General features: G+C 37.7%; 1 long non-coding RNA gene across 1 annotated transcript in view; it reads left to right on the forward strand.

Moving 5' to 3' along the window:
- LOC128247841 (uncharacterized) overlaps window positions 1-5582 on the forward strand; it is a 13686-nt gene extending 8104 nt beyond the window's left edge. The window contains exon 2 of the long non-coding RNA XR_008264165.1: window positions 5155-5582. This is a non-coding gene — a long non-coding RNA (uncharacterized LOC128247841). The remainder of the gene's footprint in view (window positions 1-5154) is intronic.
- The last annotated feature ends 1455 nt before the right edge of the window (window positions 5583-7037 follow it).

Here is a 7037-nt window from a genome sequence, read left to right on the forward strand (position 1 = left end):
CCTTTCTTGTCATGTTCATAATTAAGGGCGCTTGTTTAAGAATGTTTTCGAAATAAGTAGAAAATTATCAAAAAGCATACATCAATTATTAAGTATGTCGAAATTCACATTCACCTGAAATATAATTAAAATACTATGATAAAATTACGTTTCAAAACACAACTCTTAGAGCGGCCATTATTTTCAGAACAACCTTTATAGTACTTTTATAGTAAAGTTTTGTTATGGTGAGAATCATGGCATTCCATGTGAAAATGGATTAGCTAAACTCGTATAAGCAGCAGCGTGTTTGACTGAGAGCGAGTGATTCGAAAGGTGGCGTTCGTGACTTCGCAAGGAGTTTAAAGGTGTCGTTCGTGAATTCGTGGAATCACAGGAAATCGAAAGGTGTCATTCGGGAATTCGTGGAAGTTGTTTTAGTTCTTTGAGAGTTGTTTTGGATTGGTTACATTTGTTGGCAGAGTATTTGGGAATACATCAAGTGGAGACATTTGGTATCTTCTCCGTTCCATGATACTATATATCACACTGTATTAGTGCACGGCACTAAGGTGACATACACAGAAACCACGTTATAAAACTTTAAATGTTTTTGATAAAAATAGATAAAGAGAGTATTGTACGTGTTTTCTTTTTCCATAACTGTATACCTACTTTTGCACCCTCGTATATATAAGTCAAGAATTTTTTTTACTAGGTATAATGGATAGTAAAACGACATGACTGGTTTCGATGCCATGGAAGTATGCATGTATATCATCTATCATGAATACGTGTGGATTTTTGGTTAGGATATTGGCCTCCCAACCGTATGATCGTGATTTCGATTCCCGGCAACTTGTTTCCTTAAGCAAGATACACTTTATTTCACATTGCTCCAGTCCAACTGTTGGTAAAAATGAGTTGTACCTGTATTTCAAAGGGACATCCTTGCCTCTTTTTGTGTCATGCTAAATCTCCCTGAGAACTACGTTAAGCGTACGCATGTCTGTAGACTTGCACATTAATTTTACGAGGAGGCTGTTCCATTGATCAGTTCAGCTGGAACACCCTTTGTCTTAACCGACAGTGTAATAGTTTTATTCTATCAAATTTTATTAGTTGAATTCTTTGTATGTAGAAGGAAGTGGTTTCTAATAAAGAAACAAATCTGTCGATAAGATTTAGATAAGAACAAAGAGGATATGCTACATATTTAACTTAAGGAGGTCCATTCACACTTTCACTCTTCTGCTCATACGTTGTGTTTACAAAGTGCATATTGGTTTCAAATTTTTACCACGAGGCCAGTAATTTCGCGTGTGGGGACAAGTCGACTACATTGATCCCCCAATAATCACCTGGTACTTATTTTATCGATCCCAAAAGGATGAGAAACAAAGCCGATCTCGGCTGAATTTGAACTCTAGACGGACGAAATGCTGCTAAGCATTTTGTCCGGCGTGCTGATGATTTTGCCAGCTCGCCGCCTTTGTGTTCACAAAATGCGTATTAGCTGTTCATTTCGTTTGAATAATCTCCATCATGTTTTCGAGACTGATACTTCGACACCCATTTAACAACCAAGTTCACCAATGAATTTGAACAGGTTGAACCAAGTTTAGCAATAGATTAGATAGGTTTCAAAGTCATTATCTATAAAATGCTTCTTTCGCAACCGCATGCAATTATGCTTCTTAGTCGCTGCAATTTTCTCAAGGGTCCATCATTTACGATGTTTTCAAAGGGAACTAATTCAAATCATCTTCCTGCGTTGGTATTCAGTCGAAGGTGATAGCGTTATTTTTGAAATCAAATTGAATTCTGGTCGTGTAATCACCTTTACTGGTATTAGAGTTGAAGCGTGGTTTATAAGCTGATCATTCACATTACAATCAATTGTAGCAGTTTTGTTTATATTATTTTACTGTATGGAATACATTATTTATTTAGAGGTAATTCACTTATGTTTGCGTTTATGCCCTCAATTAATATTATTATTATTATTGCTAAGATTATTTTAGTATTATTTGCATAAATATCATTAATTATCACAATCATTATGTTACAAAGATGATAATTTATGTTTGTTTAAATCGTTTAAACGTATATTTAATCCAATGTGGACATCTCATAACCTGTTCCTGTCGAGTGTTTATAGTATATTCAGAAAAGAAAATTTGGTACATTTCTTCCACACAAGGTTTACATCTATCATCGCCTATTCTATATGGTTTTGCTTTACTAAAAATTTCCCAAGCAATCGAAAATACTTTGTTACTATCTTAACGTGCCCGAATTTGCTTACTAAGGCTTACAGTGTTCATTTTGTCCCTATTTCTAAACGAACTAGCTCCCATATAGAAATATTCTCTATTCTCTGAGGTAATCTTATACTTCACCTACTCTAGATGTGATTTTTATATTCTCCTGTCTATCTTCTAATTCCTTTCCACACTCTAAGTATTTTGCCGTCTGGGATTCATATCCACTACTTTCAGGCCAGCTGTGGAGCTCCTTCGGGTTTCTTCAACTCCATTTGCTGTCAAACAATAGTTCCTATCCTGATACCCAGCTATATCACCAACAGTTTGCCCGCTCGTGTTGACACCGTTGCTATTTATTGATCTGTAATCATAATCATGGTTACTATTATTGCTATTACTCATATGGAAACTTAAATTTGTTATCGTTGCGTGCAATTATAGTTTGTGCTAGATTTTTGCTATTACAAAAAGCTAATCTAACCCGATGTTTATTAAAAAATTCTATAATACTTACTAGTGGATGCGCAATGGCCCAGTGGTTAGGGCAGCGGACTCGCGGTCATAGGATCGCGGTTTCGATTCCCAGGCCGGGCGTTGTGAGTGTTTATTGAGCGAAAACACCTAAAGCTCCACGAGGCTCCGGCAGGGGATGGTGGCGAACCCTGCTGTACTCTTCCACCACAACTTTCTCTCACTCTTATTTCCTGTTTCTGTTGTACCTGTAATTCAAAGGGTCAGCCTTGTCACACTGTGTCACGCTGAATATCCCCGAGAACTACATTAAGGGTACACGTGTCTGTGGAGTGCTCAGCCACTTGCACGTTAATTTCACGAGCAGGCTGTTGCGTTGATCGGATTAACTGGAACCCTCGACGTCGTAAGCGACGGAGTGCCAACAACAAGTACTTACTATATTTTGGAAAATGTTTAGTCAATGCCAAATAAAACAATTAAGGTATATTGGAAATTATTTGTTTTCCGAAGGGAATTATATACCATTCGACATAGCTAGAGGCATCCATGTTACTAAGATATGTATTTCTATTTCTACTTGAACTGTTCGCAAAAGTGTGTAATCTCTTTATCTGGTTCATTGAGTTTGTTTGTCATTATATTTGACATTATATTTGACATTATATTTGTCAATTATTTGTATATAGTAGGTTCATTCCTATCAAAGCTACTTTGTACTTTATTTGGCAGATATTCAAACAAATTTGTACTCCTCTTTTTGTTTCTAGGAACTCTATTATTATATTCTAATTGCATAGATTTCCTATCCTTAACTTTTCTTACTGTCTGTTCTATTTGATTACCGTCAGTAATCATCATAGTATGCTCAAGTATGGAAGCCGAGGGCGCGAGCTCAGGTGAAGCTGACCGTGGGTGCAGATCTCGGTGGTAGTAGCTTCCATACTTAAGCGTGCTATCATGATTACTGACAGTGTGGTCCACCTCGCTACTTATATTATTTGTATTATTACTACCGTTAAGGAAATTTAATTTTTCTCTGTATCCCGCCTTCTCAACTAAAATTTCTCATTTAGTTTAAATGCTTCCTCATTCGCTGAGAGTTTATTTATTCGGAGTGATATATTTTCTACTGTTAATCGGTTTATACTTTTTGGCGATTGCTATTTTATGAATGTATCTAAGGTTTACATTAGGTTTATGATAAGGCCTGTGTATACCTGTACTTAGATCTAAATTAACATCAAGAAAGTTAATTAACAGTTATGTTCCTCTTCTATAGATATTGAGAGTCCTGTGTTTTTAAAAAACCTAAAAAGATTTTTCCTATATTTTCCTTTTGTTCCGGTTTGAGGGAGTCAAACAAGGTGAAAAGTCATTATCCCTGGATAGACCCCCTCCCATTTCCGGGAGTTCTTTATACAGGCAGAATAAAATGGATATCCTTACTAAGTCTATTACCTGTGCAGAGTCTGTCGACCCCAGAGGTATCTCTGGTCTATCCTTTCTCACCCAGTACTCTCCCTCAAATTCTATAATTGATTTTCTAATTCTATAATTGATGCCGAATTGTCTCATAAAATGATATAGGTGCAGGTTATTCACAACATTCAAATTATATCGTACTCAAGTGTAAATAGATACTGGTACTTGTAAGCTTCACTTGTTGAGTAGTTCCTTGTTCCTAGCAGAACTGCAAATATTCTGTATACAATTGAAAACGAAGAGGAGAGTGGAGATTTATTCACATCCGGAATTTTTTATTAAAAAAGTTTTCTACAACATATATAACAATGACCAACATATGTTTCCATTGCAGCAACTACACATTGATCCGCATGCAATTATGCATCCTAGTCGCTGCAATTTCCTCAAGGGTCCATCATTTACGATGTTTTCAAAGGGAACTAATTCACACAAACATCCTGCGTTGGTATTCAGTCGAAGGTGATAGCGTTACTTTTGAAATCGAATTGAATTCTGTTCTTGTAATTACCTCCGCTGGTATTACAGCTGAATAGTGGCTTATAAAATGTTCATTTATATTACAATCAATTATGTACGCGCACGCACACACACACACACACACACACACACACACACACACACACACACACACACACACACACACTCACTCACTAACACACAATTACGATGATTTACTCTGCCATCGGTTTCAACGTATGAGAATCTGACAACCTACTCTCTTTCTTTATCACTCATAATGCTTATGTCGAATGTGACATTTGTGTCGCGTCTATGATTTACAAAAAAGCCCACAGATGTTACAAGTATGACGATTACGGATCAGTTCAGGCCGTATATTTGCTGCTGCATTTCTCCTTTGTCTTGCAACCCTCACCCTGCAAATGCTGGTTGCAACTAAGTTGTTTATACCATTTTGACACGACCATCTCTATTTTGTTTCGTTTCCTAGGCTGTTTGAACAAAGGTGTTGTCAGCTATATTGATTGTTGGGAGGTTACTCTTCAGCTTGTCCTTACATCTGAGCCATGGTCGACCAGCATTCCTGCAGCCACTATCAAGCTGGCTATACATGAGGACTTTGGGTATTCTTTCGTCACTTATTCTGACGATATGGCCAGCCAGCCCAGCGCAATTGAGACTGCATAAGGAGGCACTCAATTCCACCAATCTTACACTTGCTGAACAGGTCGGATTTAGAAACTTTGTCTTTTAATGAATCACTGCAGTTTGTCCTGAGACAACCTTTGTGGAAGGTGTCTAGTTCCAATCAAAACTTTTATCAAATCCAAATATAAACAAATCCAACATAATGGTTTGGGACCGACACCAAAATTATGTGCAAACATATAGACCATTCGCAATAAATTCTTTATTTTATGTCTTTTACTAGTTTCAGTCATTCGACTACGGCCATACTGGGGCACCACCTTCAAGAATTTTTGTTGTCCAACGAATCAACTCCAGTGTTTATTATTATTATTTAAGCTAGGTTAAGGCGGTGAGCTGGCAGAATCGTTTGCACGGCGGGCAAAATGCTTAGAGGTATTTTGTCCGTCTTTACGTTCTGAGTTCAAATCCCGCCGAGATCGACTTTGCTTTTCATCCTTTCGAGGTCGATAAATTAAGTACCAGTCAAATACTGGGGTCGATGTAACTGACTAGTTCCCTCCCCTCAAATTTCAGGCCTTGTGTCTAGAGTAGAAAGGATTATTTTAAAGCTAGATACTTATTCTATCAGACACTTTTACCTTACCGCTGAGTTAAGAGGACGTAAACACACCAACACCGGTTGGCAAGCGCTGGTGGAAGACAAACACTGACATAAAGACACACGCATATAAACACACGCATACTCGCGCGCGCACACACACACACACACACACACACACACACACACACACACACACACATATTCAGTCAACGGAATTGTATGTGTGTATGAGACTGGCGTACGCGCGGGGGTGCACACATTCATACACGCACAATATATACAACGGGGACTCGCACAGTTTCCGTTATTCGTTAACCGGAAGTTTTCAGTAGAAAACACTTGCTGAAGATATCCTGCAATGGATTCGAACACGAGATCACGTGTTAGCGAAACTTAGTTATTAACCACACAGCTATTCGTTATTTTTTGTATTTTCTTTTTCTTTTTACAAAGTGATTAACCCATGATTGTTTAATTTATATCAGAGGGATGGCTGTGGATTGTTTAGTAAAAGAACTATTTAGCTCATGGCGTTTAGAATAATCACGTTGTCAGTTACCTTTCTTTTTCCCCATTTAAACCCGTAACAAAAGAAAGCTTAACGTGAGAAACAAAGACAACATCTCTACTCTGAACGTAAAGAGCATTTTCACTCGTTTCCATGTTAACGAACAAATGGAGATAATATAGAAAATATCTGCAAACACCCGTTAATTCCATCCAATAAATCAATAAACATTTTGAAGAAGATATTGATGTCCTGCACAACCAATATTCTGCTCCGTTATTCACAAACAATTTATATACTTGTATACAGTGGAAGCTCGGTTTACGAATTTCACTCATTCCTAAAGGCCGTTCTTTATACAAAATGTTTGTAAACCGAAGCTATCTTTCTCATATGAAGTTCATGAGAAGGCACGGCGAATTCCGAGTAGACAGGAACACTAAGCGAAAACAAGAAACCAACTGATCCTCGCCTGCCGATGCTCGCAACCAGTGGCCCAGCGTTATTCCCCGCCTCCGTCTTCATCTATACACTACATACATACATACATACATACATACATACATACATACATACACGCATACATACATACATACACGCACACACACACACA

This window comes from Octopus bimaculoides, chromosome 5 (genome assembly GCF_001194135.2).
Source record: "Octopus bimaculoides isolate UCB-OBI-ISO-001 chromosome 5, ASM119413v2, whole genome shotgun sequence".
NCBI classification, from domain to species: Eukaryota; Metazoa; Mollusca; class Cephalopoda; order Octopoda; family Octopodidae; genus Octopus; species Octopus bimaculoides.